The following is a 14,245-nucleotide window of genomic DNA, read 5'->3' as shown; positions in this document are numbered from 1 at the left end:
ACGGTACTTTTTTCAAACCTAAGCATGAAAATAGTCCATCGGGGGGCCAAAATTGTCTGACAGTCAAAAGAAGGTCCGGGAAACACTGCTTTAAACACCAAGGGAGGGACCAACGCGAGTTGTGAAAACTTACAGAACTCGCATGGGACTCCCGGTTTGAAAACTAAGTAAGAAAATGCACTTCCTAAACACTTAAGTATGAAAATATGCCATCAGGGGCCCCCAAAATCCTGTAACAGTCCCAAGAAAACCCGTGGGAACACACCTCCAACACCTCGAGAGAAACCAATTTAAGTTGTAAAAACTTACGGAACTAGCGTGGGACTTCCGGTTTGAAAACGAGGTGGGAAAAGGTACTATTTTCACACTTAAGCTTGAGAATAGTTCTCGGCGGGCCGAAATCGTGTAACAATCACGAGAAGGAACACCTCGAACATCTCAGGAGGGATTAATTTCAGTTGTAAAATTTAATGAAGAGGCACGGGACTCCCGATTTGAAAACTAGGTCAGAAAAGGAGACTTACGGAACTAGCACGAGACTCTCGGTTTGAGAACAAAATCAAAAAATGCACTTTTTTCACACTTAAGCTTGAAAATAAGCCGTCGGGGGCCAAAATCATGTAATCGTCACGAGAAGGCCCAGGGAACACGTCGAACACCAAGGGAGGGACCGATGTAAGTTGTGAAAACTTACGAAACTAGCACGGGACTCCCGGTTTGAAAACTAAGTTAGAAAGAGATACTTTTTCCATACTTAAGCTTGGAAATAGGAACACCGGGGTGGCCAAAACCGTGTAACAGTGACGAGAAGGATCGGGAAATGCCCCAAACACCTCGGGAGGGTCCAAGGTAAGTTGCGGAGACTTACGGAACTAGCACGGGACTCTCGGTTTGAGAACTAAATCCAAAAATGCACTTTTTTCACACTTGAGCTCGAAAATAAGCCGTCGAGGGCCAAAATCGTGTAATAGTCACGAGAAGGCCCGGGAAACACGTCAAACACACCAGGAGGGACCAATGTAAGTTGTGAAAACTTACGGAACTAGCACCGGACTCCCGGTTTGAAAACTAAGTCCGAAACGGCACTTTTCTCGCGCCTATGCTTAAAAATAGTCCATCGGGGGGGGCCCAAAATCGCGTGACAGTCAAGAGAAGGTCTGGGGAACACTGCTTTAAACACCTAGGGAGGGAGTTGTGGAAGCTTACGGAACTCGCATGGGACTCTCGGTTTGAAAACTAAGTAAAAAAATGCACTTCCAAAACATTTAACTTTGAAAATAGGCCATCGGGGGTGCCCTAAAATCCAGTAACAGTCCCGAGAAGGCCCGTGGAACACCTCTAACACCTCGGGAGAAACCAATGTAAGTTGTGGAAAATTAAGGAACTAGCGCGGGACTTCCGGTTTGAAAACGAGGTTGGAAAAGGTACTATTTTCACACTTAAGCTTGAGAATAGTTCTTGGCGGGCCGAAATCATGTAACAGTTACAAGAAGGCCCGGGGAACACCTCGAACATCTCAGGAGGGACCAATTTGCGTTGTGAAAACTTAACGAACAGGCACGTGACTCCCGATTTGAAAATTAGGTCGGAAAATACACTTTTCTAACGCTTAAGCTTGGAAGTAGGCCATCGGGGGGCCAAAATCATGTAACAGTCTCAAAAAGGGCCGGGAACACCTCAAACACCTCGGGAGTGACCAACGCGAGTTGTGAAAACTTACGGAACTAGAACGGGACTCCTGGTTTGAAAACTAAGTTGGAAAGAGACACTTTCCACACTTAAGCTTGGAAATAGGACAACCGGGGGTGCCAAAACCGTGTAATAGTCACGAGAAGTACCGGGAAATGCCCCAAACACCTTGGAAGGGTCCAAGGTAAGTTGTGAAAACTTACGGAATTAGCACGGGACTCCCGGATTGAAAACTATGTCCGAAACGGCACTTTTCTCGCACTTAAGCGTGAAAATAGTCCATCGGGGGGCCAAAATCATGTGACAGTCAAGAGACGGTCTGGGGAACACCGCAAACACCTAGGGAGGGGCCAACGCAAGTTTCACTACGGAACTCGCATGGCACACCCGATTTGAAAACTAAGTCAAAAAATGCACTTCCTAAACACTTAAGTTTGAAAATAGGCCTTCGGGGGCCCCCCAAAATCTTGTAACAGTCAGGAGAAGGCCCGTGGAACACCTCCAATAGCTCAGGAGAAACCAATGTAAGTTGTGGAAACTTACGGAATTAGCGCGGGACTTCGGGTTTGAAAACTAGGTCGGAAAAGGTACTATTTTCACACTTAGGTTTTAGAATAATCCTCAACGGGCCGAAATCGTGTAACAGTCACGAGAAGGCACACCTCGAACATATCAGGAGAGACCAATTTGAGTTATGAAAACTGAACGAATAGGCACGGGACTATTCGAGCTTAAGTGTGAAAAAAGTGCATTTTTTGATTTAGTTCTCAAACCGAGAGTCCTGTGCTAGTTCCGTAAGTCTCCGAAAATTACCTTGGACCCTCTCGAGGTGTTTGGGGCATTTCCCGGTCCTTCTCGTGACTGTTGCACGGTTTTGGCACCCCCGGTGGTCCTATTTCCAAGCTTAAGTGTGGAAAAAGTGTCTCTTTCCAACTTAGTTTTCAAACCAGGAGTCCCGCGCTAGTTCCGTAAGTTTTCACAACTCGCGTTGGTCACTCCCGAGGTGTTTGAGGTGTTCCCGGCCCTTCTTGCGACTGTCACATGATTTTGGCCTCCCGATGGCCTACTTCCAAGCTTAAGTAGAAAAGTGCATTTTCCGACCTAGTTTTCAAATTTGAGTTGTGAAAACTTAACGAACAGGCACGAGACTCCCGATTTGAAAACTAGGTCGGAAAATACACTTTTCTAACACTTAAGCTTGGAAGTAGGCCATCGGGGTGCCAAAATCATGTAACAGTCGCAAGAAGGGCCAGGAACACCTTAAACACCTCGGGAGTGACCAACGCGAGTTGTGAAAACTTACGGAACTAGCACGGGACTCCCGGTTTGAAAACTAAGTTGGAAAGAGACACTTTTTTCACACTTACGCTTGGAAATAGTACCACCGGGGCGGGCCAAAACTGTGTAACAGTCACGAGAAGGACCGAGAAATGCCCCAAACACCTCGGGAGGGTCCAAGGTAAGTTGCGGAGACTTACAGAACTAGCACGAGACTCTCGGTTTGAGAACTAAATCAAAAAATGCACTTTTTTCACACTTAAGCTCGAAAATAAGCCGTCGGGGGCCAAAATCGTGTAACAGTCACGAGAAGGCCCGGGGAACACGTCAAGCACCCCGGGAGGGACGAATGTAAGTTGTGAAAACTTATAGAACTAGCACGGGGCTCCCAGTTTGAAAACTAAGTCCGAAGCGGTACTTTTCTGAAACCTAAGCATGAAAATAGTCCATCGGGGGGCCAAAATCGTGTGACAGTCAAGAGAAGATCCGGGGAACACTGCTTTAAACACCTAGGGAGGGACCAACGCGAGTTGTGGAAACTTACGGAACTTGCATGGGACTCCCGATTTGAAAACTAAGTAAGAAAATGCACTTCCTAAACACTTAAGTTTGAAAATATGCCATCGGGGGCCCCCAAAATCCTGTAACAGTCCCGAGAAGGCCCGTGGAACACCTCCAACACCTCGAGAGAAACCAATTTAAGTTGTAGAAACTTACGGAACTAGCGCAGGACATCCGGTTTGAAAACGAGGTGGGAAAAGGTACTATTTTCACAGTTAAGCTTGAGAATAGTTCTCGGCTGGCCGAAATCGTGTAACAATCACGAGAAGGCCCGGGGAACATCTCAAACATCTCAGGAGGGACCAATTTCGGTGGTGAAAACTTAATGAAGAGGCACGGGACTCCCGATTTGAAAACTAGGTCGGAAAATACACTTTTCTAACACTTAAGCTTGGAAGTAGGCCATCAGGAGACCAAAATCATGTAACAGTCGCAAGAAGGGCCGGGAACACCTCACACACCTCGGGAGTGACCAACGTGAGTTGTGAAAACTTACGGATCTAGCACAGGACTCCCGGTTTGAAAACTAAGTTGGAAAGAGACACTTTTTCCACACTTAAGCTTGGAAATAGGACCACCGGGGGGAGCCAAAACCGTGTAACAATCACGAGAAGGACCGAAAAATGCCCCAAACACCTCGGGAGGGTCCAAGGTAAGTTGCGAAGAGCGAACTAGCACGAGACTCTCGATTTGAGAACTAAATGAAAAAATGCACTTTTTTCACACTTAAGCTCGAAAATAAGTCGTCGGGGGCCAAAATCGTGTAACAGTCACGAGAAGGCCCGGGGAACACGTCGAACACCCCGGGCGGGACCAATGTAAGTTGTGAAAACTTACGGAACTCGCACGGGACTCCCGGTTGGAAAACCAAGTCCAAAACGGCACTTTTCTCGCACCTTAGCTTGAAAATAGTCCATCGGGGGGCCAAAATCGTGTGACAGTCAAGAGAAGGTCCAAAACGGCACTTTTCTCGCACCTTAGCTTGAAAATAGTCCATCGGGGGGCCAAAATCGTGTGAAAGTCAAGAGAAGGTCCGGGGAACACCGCTTTAAACACCTAAGGAGGAACCAACGCGAGTTGTTGAAAGTTATGGAACTCGCATGGGACCCCGGTTTGAAAACTAAGTCAAAAAATGCACTTCCTAAGCACTTAAGTTTGAAAATAGGCCATAGGGGCCCTCCCAAAATCCTCTAACAGTCTCGAGAAGGCCCGTGAACACCTCCAACACCTTGGGAGAAAACCAATGCAAGTTGTGAAAACTTACAAAACTAGCGCGGGACTTCTGGTTCGAAAACGAGGTGGGAAAAGGTACTATTTTCACACTTAAGCTTGAGAACATCTCAGAAGGGACCAATTTGAGTTGTGAAAACTTAACGAACAGAGATTTAAAAACTAGGTCGGAAAATACCCTTTTCTAACACTTAAGCTTAGAAGTAGGCCATCGGGGTGCCAAAATCATGTAACAGTCGCAAGAAGGGGAACACCTTAAGCACCTCGGGAGTGACCAACGCGAGTTGTGAAAACTTACGGAACTAGCACGGGACTCCTGGTTTGAAAACTAAGTTGGAAAGAGACACTTTCCACACTTAAGCTTGGAAATAGGACAACTGGGGGTGCCAAAACCGTGTAACGGTCACGATAAGTACCGGGAAATGCCCCAAACACCTTGGGAGGGTCCAAGGTAAGTTTCGGAGACTTACGGAACTAGCACGGGACTCTCGGTTTGAGAACTAAATCAAAAAATGCACTTTTTTCACACTTAAGCTCGAAAATAAGCCGTCGGGGGCCAAAATCGTGTAACAGTCACGAGAAGGCCCGCGGAACACGTCAAACACCCTGGGAGGGACCAATATAAGTTGTGAAAACTTACGGAACAAGCACGGGGACTCTCGGTTTGAAAACTAAGTCCGAAGCGGCACTTTTCTTGCACCTAAGCTTGAAAATAGTCCATCGGGAGGCCTAAATCATGTGACAGTCAAGAGAAGGTCCGGGGAACACCGCAAACACCTAGGGAGGGATCAACGCGACTTGTGGAAACTTACAGAACTCGCATGGGAATCCTGGTTTGAAAACTAAGTCAAAAAATGTACTTCCCAAACACTTAAGTTTGAAAATAGGCCATCGGGGGGGCCCCCAAAATCCTGTAACAGTCCCGAGAAGGCCCGTGGAACACCTCCAACACCTCGGGAGAAACCGATGTAAGTTGGGGAAACTTATGGAACTAGCGCGGGACTCAGGGTTTGAAAACTAGGTCGGAAAAAGTTCTATTTTCACACTTTAGTTTGAGAATAGTCCTCGGCGGGCCGAAATCGTGTAACAGTCACGAGAAGGCCAGGGGAACGCCTCGAACATCTCAGGAGGGACCAATTTGAGTTGTGAAAACTTAACGAACAGGCACGAGACTCCCGATTTGAAAACTAGGTCGAAAAATACACTTTTTTAGCACGGGAACACCTTAAACACCTTAAACACCTTAAACACCTCGGGGTGCCAAAATCATGTAACAGTCGCAAGAAGGGCCGGGAACACCTTAAACACCTCGGGAGTGACCAACGCGAGTTATGAAAACTTACGGAACTAGCACGGGACTCCCGGTTTGAAAACTAAGTTAGAAAGAGACACTTTTTCCACACTTAAGCTTCGAAATAGGAACACCGGCGTGGCCAAAACCGTGTAACAGTCACGAGAATGACCGGGAAATGCCCCAAACACCTCGGGAGGGTCCAAGCTAAGTTGCGGAGACTTACGGAACTAGCACGGGACTCTCGGTTTGAGAACTAAATCAAAAAATGCACTTTTTTCACACTTAAGCTCAAAAATAAGCCGTCGGGGGCCAAAATCGTGTAACAGTCACGAGAAGGCCCGGGGAACACGTCGAACACCCCGGGAGGGACCAATGTAAGTTGTGAAAACTTACAGCGGGGCTCCCGGTTTGAAAACTAAGTCCGAAACGGTACTTTTCTCAAACCTAAGCACGAAATAGTCCATCGGGGGCCAAAATCGGGTGACAGTCAAGAGAGAAGGTCCGAGGAACACTGCTTTAAACACCTAGGGAGGGACCAACGCGAGTTGTGGAAACTTACGGAACTCGCATGAGACTCCTGGTTTGAAAACTAAGTAAGAAAATGCACTTCCTAAACACTTAAGTTTGGAAATAGGCCATCGGGGGCCCCCAAAATCCTGTAACAGTCCCGAGAAGGCCCGTGGAACACCTTTAACACCTCGAGAGAAACCAATGTAAGTTGTGGAAACTTACCGAACTAGCGCGGGACTTCCGGTTTGAAAACGAGATGGGAAAAGGTACTATTTTCACACTTAAGCTTGAGAATAGGCCTCGGTGGGCCAAAATCGTGTAACAGTCACGAGAAGGCCCAGGGAACACCTTAAACATCTCAAGAGGGACCAATTTGAGTTGTGAAAATTTAGCGAAGAGGCACGGGGCTCCCGATTTGAAAACTATATCGGAAAATACACTTTTCTAACACTTAAGCTTGGAAGTAGGCCATCAGGGGGCGAAAATCATGTAACAGTCGCAAGAAAGGTCGGGAACACCTCAAACTCTTCGGGAGTGACCAACGCGAGTAGTGAAAACTTACGGAACTAGCACGGAACTCCTGGTTTGAAAACTAAGTTGGAAAAAGACACTTTTTTCACACTTACGCTTGGAAATAGTACCACCCGGGGGGGGCCAAAACCATGTAACAATCACAAGAAGGATCGGGAAATGCCCCAAACACCTCGGGAGGGTCCAAGGTAAGTTGCGGAGACTTACAGAACTAGCACGAGACTCTCGGTTTGAGAACTAAATCAAAAAATGCACTTTTTTCACACTTAAGCTCGAAAATAAGCCGTCGAGGACCAAAATCGTGTAACAGTCACGAGAAGACCCGGGGAACACGTCGAACACCCCGGGAGGGACCAATGTAAGTTGTGAAAACTTACAGAACTAGCGAGTTGTTTTCTCAAACGGAAGCACGAAAATAGTCTATCGGGGGGCCAAAATCGGGTGACAGTCAAGAGAATGTCTGGGGAACACTGCTTTAAACCCCTAGGGAGGGACCAACGCGAGTTGTGGAAACTTACGGAACTCGCATGGGACTCCCGGTTTGAAAACTAAGTAAGAAAATGCATTTCCTAAACACTTAAGTTTGAAAATAGGCCATCAAGAAATCCTAAAATCCTGTAACAGTCCCGAGAAGGACCGTGGAACACTCCAACACCTCGAGAGAAACCAATGTAAGTTGTGAAAACTTACCGAACTAGCGCGGGACTTCCGGTTTGAAAACGAGGTGGGAAAAGGTACTATTTTCACACTTAAGCTTGAGAATAGGCCTCGACGGGCCGAAATCGTGTAACAATCACGAGAAGGCCCGGGAAACACCTCGAACATCTCAGGAGGGACCAATTTGAGTCGTGAAAACTTAACGAAGAGGCAGGGGACTCCCGATTTGAAAACTAGGCCATCAGGGTGGGAAAATTATGTAACAGTCACAAGAAGGGCCGGAAACACCTCAAACACCTCGGGAGTGACCAACGCGAGTTGTGAAACTTACGGAACTAGCACGGGACTCCCGGTTTGAAAACTAAGTTGGAAAGAGACACTTTTTCCACACTTAAGCTTGGAAATAGGACCACCGGGGGGGGGCCAAAACCGTGTAACAGTCACGAGAAGGACCGGGAAATGCCCCAAACACCCCAGGAGGGACCAATATAAGTTGTGAAAACTTACGGAACTCGCACGGGACTCCGGGTTGGAAAACCAAGTCCAAAACGGCACTTTTCTCGCACCTTAGCTTGAAAATAGTCCATCGAGGGGCCAAAATCGTGTGACAGTCAAGAGAAGGTCCGGGGAACACCGCTTTAAACACCTAGGGAGGGACCAACGCGAGTTGTGAAAAGTTACGGAACTCGCATGGGACCCCCGGTTTGAAAACTAAGTCAAAAAATGCACTTCCTAAACACTTAAGTTTGAAAATAGGCCATCGGGGTCCCCCCAAAATCCTGTAACAGTACCGAGAAGGCCCATGGAACACCTCGGGAGAAACCAATGTAAGTTGTGGAAACTTACGGAACTAGCGCGGGACTTCCGGTTTGAAAACGAGGTGGGAAAGGTACTATTTTCAAACTTAAGCTTGAGAATGGGTCTCGACGTGCCAAAATCATGTAACAGTCACGAGAAGGCCCGGGGAACACCTCGAACATCTCAGGAGGGACTAATTTGAGTTGTGAAAACTTAACGAAGAGGCACGGGACTCCCGATTTGAAAACTAGGTCGGAAAATACACTTTTCTAATACTTAAACTTGGAAGTAGGCCATCAGGGGGCCAAAATCATGTAACAGTCGCAAGAAGGGCCGGGAACACCTCAAACACATTGGGAGTGACCAACGCGAGTTGTGAAAATTACGGAACAAGAACGGGACTCCCAGTTTGAAAACTTAGTTAGAAAGAGACACTTTTTCGACACTTAAGCTTGGAAATAGGACCACCGGGGGCGGGCCAAAACCGTGTAACAGTCACGAGAAGGACCGGAAAATGCCCCAAACACCTCGGAAGGGTCCAAGGATAATCAATATTGCTTACCAACAACAAAATATGTTTACTGGATTTTATAATTCAGAATGGGAAAAGTGGATAATCAAATTAAAGTCACACACGGCTCCATAAAAGACAACTTTGAGGGCAGAACTTAATTTATATGACACAAAATACAACAATTATTTCGTTGTGGTGATAAAAATACCTATACAAGAATAGTAAATATAAGTTGGAAGCTAGAAGCGCACAAGGAAATAGGAATCGCACCAGAATCGTTTGATTTGAGATACATATTGGTACCATAAGATTTGGTTTGATAAGCCAAGTAATATCTTCAACTTTATCCACATGCTTCTACTTGTAAAAGGAATATTTCGGAGACATTAATTATGAATGAATTTATTACCCAATAAGCATAAACTTTTGAATGGACAACTAAACATCAATAATATCAAAAATTTGACCTTTCATGAAAAGAACTAATTTCCAAGAAGTTTGAAAAAGGAAAGAAGATCAAATTACAGTAAGAACTACACAGCAGATTCAAATCCAGCAACCAGAAACAGAGTAGTTGAGAACTACCTGATGATCTCCACATGTTCAACTTCACCACAGTAAGCAAAGAACTCATAAACAACCTTCTCCGTCGCTCTAGGAGATAGGTTTGTTACTTCTGCAGTATAACCACCAGGGTACATTGTTTGAAGGTCCAAACAAGAAAAACTTGCCTAACTGAGTGAATCTATCTGAAGCAAAAAAAAATAAAAATAGAAAATAGAAAGTCAACAACTTATGCATAGAAAGGTATTATAATCATTTAAAATCATCTTTCACAATTCAAAAGATATTATTTCCTGACCAAAAAAGGTCATTATTTGGAAGAAACAAAAGAGATAAAAATATATCAGAAAGAGATAACAATCATCATCTTTGTGCAAGCCTTACACATCTCATGATCCTAAGGTTTCATATCCCCAAGTGGTCCCACTTTAACATTATCCCATTTCAAAGACATTCTGCAATGATCAATTCAAAATAATTGGACATAACTTATCATGTATCTCCCACCATTCAGCATAATAATTTTTTTCTCAATTATTTTATGTTTCCTTAGCAAAGGTAGAAAATTGGCTCACCAACTACATGACACCAATCTCCCATGTAGTGAACTGGGGTACAACGGCCATGCCCATTCTTGGTGCAATTTATTGATGCTTCTTATAGTTTTTTTTATTTTAGAAATTTGTGTCAGAGTATGTTTGTTACAGCATCTGGTTATAGTTTATGTGACAAAAAAAGCTATAAAAAAAATTGTTTATTGGGAAGTTGGGACATGGGTATTTTTAGCTTAATTTTTTTAATAATAACTTTCAACTCGTAAAAAGCTTCACAAAACATGCCCAACACTAAATACTGTTATATTTAGCTCCAATGTGGCACTCAATGCTGTTGCAAATTGCTGCCTAATGCAAAATTTTCATTATAAAAAGTTAACTTATACTTTAAGGGACCAATGGAAGTCAAACAATGCAGCTTCTACTAAAGTGCACCAAATGGAGTAACCCACGATTCATCTTTTCTAAAATGACTATTTTCTCCTTTGGACGAAAACAGAGCCTTTTTTAGATTTTCCCTAGGGATCTTTATACAACTTATAATAATGCCTTAATCAAGTTTGACAAATTGGGTTCCTCCATTAAATTTGTCACAACACAATTATTTTCCAGTAAAAAAATTCCAAATAAAAGCAAACTGAATTTCACAAGTACAAACACTATGATTCCCAAAAGTTATCAAACATGATTTATGAATGAGAATAAATATGAAAATATAATTCATGGTCCGCTGTGTTTGGATCTTGAATTCACGCAGAAATTTGTACAGGAAACAAGAAAAGCAATGGAAAAAGTTTTATATATATATATATATATATATTTCCCTCCACAAATTCATCATCCAAACAAAGTTCAGCCAAACATATTTGATTATCAGAAATAGAAAAGGGTATCTAAAATTGATGTTATATTCCAGAAGAAACATATCGATATTTATACATGAACAAGATTGTAACAATAAAAGAGAAAGTGACAAAAGTTGTGTACAGTCCTAAATATATTGGTGCATAAAGAAAGAAATCTGAAAATTCAATATCTGCAGTTTCGAAGAAACGATTTTGGAAGAAAAAGATTGAAATAGAAATATAAATAGAAACAGTTCTTGATAATGGATTCAGTTTGCAACAAACTGTGTCAATAAGTTTCAATCACCATAGATTTCTAACCCCTGAAAAGCTAATTGAAAACAAGAAAGTGAAAAGGCCCCAATTACAGAAAACAATAACAACCCAACATGCCTGCTTCTTGAATCACTTTAACACCGCAAAGGAGAGACAGAGAGAGAGAGACAGATGCCATATGTGTTGTCAAATATGGCAAGCGAAATAGCAGCTGCCAAGCTTGCCAAATCAGCAAAAATGAACAGCAATTTGGCACCAAATTCAGTTGAATACAAAAGAATTTAAACAGTAGGGAACCCATTTTTCAAAATCAAACCCAATTTTGAGATGAAAACAAATTTCAGAATGAAATTGAGACAAACCCAAATTCAGTTTCTCAAATTTTATTTTGTTTTATTTTTTTTAATTCATTTATCACCAAATCTCAGTCAAATACGAAGACAGATATGAAGAAATTCAGATATGAACATTAAGATATGAATGAAATTGAGACAGATATAAAGAAATTGAGACAGATATTGATGAAATTGTGACAGTGACAGATATGAAGATATGAATGAAGATATGGATGAAATTGAGACAGATATGATATGAAAATCAGATGAACAAAAATCAATCACAAAAAATAATTAAGAAAATTTGGAAAAAAAAAATACCATGGAGGGGTTTCGATCACCTATCACCGATTACGATCACCGATCTACATCAACAACCACGATCACCGATCCACATCAGCAACCACGATCACCGATCCACATCAACAACCAAAAGGGGGGTTTCGATCCACATCACACAGTGAGAGACTGAGAAGGAGACCGAGTGTGAGAGAGTGAGAGGGTCAGAGAGGGGTTTCGATGATGGAGGAGAATGGGGTGTGATTTCAGAAAATGGAGACAGAGTGGGAGAGTGAGTGAATGAGAGGAGACAGACTTAGAGAGAGAGAGGTTTCGATCATAGAGGAGAGAAAGGAGAGACCGATCCACATCAACAACCATAGAGGAGAAGGGGGAGTGGTTTCAGATGAGGGAGACAGTTAGAGAGTGAGAGAGTGAGAGGGAGACAGACTGAGAGAGTGAGAGATGTTTCGATCATGGAGGAGAGAAGGGAGAAGGGTTTGAGGAGTGAGAGGTAGAGGGAGAGGATGAGGATAGATCATTCTACATGTATGGAGGCAGACGGTGATGCCTCAGTGTAATAAAGAGCCGTTGGGCTCTGTTTGGTTTGTTGGCTCTGTTTGGTTTGTTGGCGGTGGTGAATATAGCCGTTGTTGGCTAGTAACCAAACCCTACCCTCAAAATTCTAATAAAAATTCTAATAACTAAACTCTTTTAAAATTGTAATTCGAATAAAAAAAATTCAAAATTCTTTTCCAAATATGCAACTAAACACCTAACTCAAAATTTAATTTAAAATTATTTTTAAAACTCATAACTAAATTCTTTTTAAAATTTTATTTAAAGAAAAATTTTAAAAAATATTTTTTTATTTTATGTTTTAAAATCTTGATTTATTTTTAAAATTATTTAATTTTTTTTTTTAATTTCAAAAAATTTTAGATGGCCATATAAAATTATTTTTCAATAAAATAAAAAAATAAAAAAAATATTTTGATTAAAAAGTTTTTGAATTGAGTTTTGAGTTATGTGTTTAGTTATGAGTTTTAAAAATAATTTTTGAATTGAGTTTGGAGTTATGTGTTTGTTTATGATTTGAGTGTGCAGTTGTGTTTTGAATTTAAAAAATAGAAGTGATTGGTACCTCGAAATAGAGGCCCCCGAATCCCCCAAATTCAAAAACGACGTCGTTTCGTCGCTTTGATTTTTTTTTTTTTTTTGTTCAATTAGAAGAAGAAGAAGAAAGAAAGAAAGAAAGAAGAAGAAGAAGAATAAGAAAGAGGCAAAGGCGGAGGCAACGACAGCCGAGTGGAGGCAGAGGCGGACGAGCTGCGATGATCGGCTGGGTGATCTGCGACGAGCTACGACGGTCGGCTGGGCGATCGGCAGAATGGAGGGGCCTCTCTCTCTCTCTCCATTCCCTCTTCCCCTCCTCTTTCTCTTCTCATCTCTTCTCTCCCTCTCTCTCTCTCTGTTTCGCTCTCTCCTCTCCTCTCTCTTTCTCCCTCTCTCTCTCTTGCCTTTCTCTTCAGATGTAAACGAGAGAAAAAAAAAAAAAACGGGGGATTCGGTGAATGATTTTTCGGGGAAAAAATCATTTTTCTTTAAAAAATTTACAAAAATAAAATAAAATATTTAAAATGAAAATAAATTTTTCTTAAACGTTTTTAAATATTTAAAAGAAATAAATTCGAAAATTTTCAAAATACAACTCAAAATTCAAAAATTTAAAACTCAAAATACAACTTAAAACTCTTTTCAAAACTCAAAATTCTTTTCAAAATTCAAAAATTCAAAAATATTTTCAAAACTCATAATCAAATAAATTTTTATTCCTTTAAAACTGAACTCACAACTCCATACTTAAAATCACAATGCCTTGCACATTCTTTCTCTCTCCCTCTTTCTCTCTCTCTCATACAGAGATGGAATTAGGATTTTATTACTACAGGGGTTAAAAGATAAATAATATTTTTTTACTGTATAGACAAATACACATATATATACAATATGATATATAAATTATATATATACACATAAAAAAATTTAAATATCATATAAACAATCTCTAATAGAACGAATAAATTTTTTTCTAGAAAAATAACAGAGAATAAAAGATGAGAAAAGAATGAAGTATATATCTTTTATACTAAGATGCTATTTTATTTATAAAATAATACATACATATATATATATATATATATTTAGAAGTACTACGGAAAATAAAATTTTCACAGAGATAGAAGGGTCATGACCCCTCATAATCTTCTTCCAGTTCTATCCCTGCACACATACACTCACCTCATTCTTTTAATAAAAAAAAACAAAAA

General features: G+C 41.7%; 1 protein-coding gene across 4 annotated transcripts in view; it reads right to left on the bottom strand.

The window, feature by feature from the left end:
- LOC114259631 (ABC transporter C family member 2-like) overlaps positions 1 to 12,463 on the bottom strand; it is a 122,677-nt gene extending 110,214 nt beyond the window's left edge. For 2 of the 4 annotated variants that reach the window (XM_082881821.1, XM_082881825.1), the window contains exons 1-2: positions 11,958 to 12,463; positions 9,648 to 9,811 (exon numbers count right to left, since the gene is read on the bottom strand). The gene's annotated coding sequence lies outside the window, so the exon portion shown is untranslated. The remainder of the gene's footprint in view (positions 1 to 9,647; positions 9,812 to 11,957) is intronic. The other 2 variants (XM_082881817.1, XM_082881822.1) reach the window with 1 other exon arrangement.
- Positions 12,464 to 14,245: the final 1,782 nt, after the last annotated feature.

The sequence above is a fragment of the Camellia sinensis genome, chromosome 1 (genome assembly GCF_055761805.1).
Source record: "Camellia sinensis isolate YWXY chromosome 1, ASM5576180v1, whole genome shotgun sequence".
Taxonomy (NCBI): domain Eukaryota; kingdom Viridiplantae; phylum Streptophyta; class Magnoliopsida; order Ericales; family Theaceae; genus Camellia; species Camellia sinensis.
Note: the sequence above shows the minus strand (reverse complement) of the source record. Positions and strands in the feature narration are given on the sequence as shown.